The sequence below is a fragment of the Myotis lucifugus genome, unplaced genomic scaffold (assembly GCF_000147115.1).
Source record: "Myotis lucifugus unplaced genomic scaffold, Myoluc2.0 scaffold_80, whole genome shotgun sequence".
NCBI lineage: Eukaryota > Metazoa > Chordata > Mammalia > Chiroptera > Vespertilionidae > Myotis > Myotis lucifugus.
Genome location: NW_005871128.1, coordinates 3595201 through 3596152, shown reverse-complemented (window position 1 = coordinate 3596152; position 952 = coordinate 3595201).

Here is a 952-nt window from a genome sequence, read left to right as displayed (position 1 = left end):
CATTGGTTAAAAGTCTGAGAATCATTACTAGACTGAATTGGAGAAAAGAACAAGATAAGTAATAACCATAACTTTTTAAATTTTCATTTAAAAAGATGTCATTGAAGCAAGGTCACTACAAATTTGTACTTTAAGGTCAAATAGATTTCAAGACGTATGACTGTAGTGTTTTGTAAAATGCTGCTAAAAATAAAGTAGTTCTCAAACTTGAGTCAGTACCAAAATCACCTGGAGGATTTGGTGCGAGTACAAAGGCCCAGGCCTCATCCCACCTGTCAAAGTAAAAACGCTTTGGACACTTGGTAAAAACTGTGAGACAATTTTATTCTGGCTACTGCAGTAAGAGAGGGAGATTTCTGTACAGGACTGAGCTCAGCTCTGCAGAAACAAAAGGTGAGAGGATGTTTGAGTGCTAGGATGAGCTAGTGGAAAAGTACTGAAGGATGCAGGGGGGGGGGGCAGATTTGTCAATGAGATTAGAGTATCCATGTTTGCTAATTGTCTGTTATTGAAGGTAGGCCTCCCACAGAGACTGGGAGGTGGAACACTATCCTCCTTGATTAAAGTTCAAAGGCATGGCTCCCAGATCCTTGAGAAAGACATGAAACAAAAATGGCAGGAGGCTGGGAGAAGTTTTATATCTCAAAAGTGCAGAGAAAGAATTTACAATGGCAAGTTGCTAAAGTAAATGCCCTAAAAAAGAGAGATCAGGGGCCTGTAGTCTATGAGAAGACTATTCAGGCACCTGCCCAAAAGGAGCTGGGGGACGACAATGGTCCAGGAGGCTAGTGGCAGACTGTGCAGCGGGGATGTCCCAGAGCAGGAGAGTGCCACTGCGCAAGCAGCAGGGCCTCAAGGCCACCTGGGCTTTGCCTCCCTCGGGTTCCTAGGCAACAGCCAGCAAGGGAAGGCTCCAGTGGTGTCTTTTCTCCTTCTCGGTCAACCTTGAGCC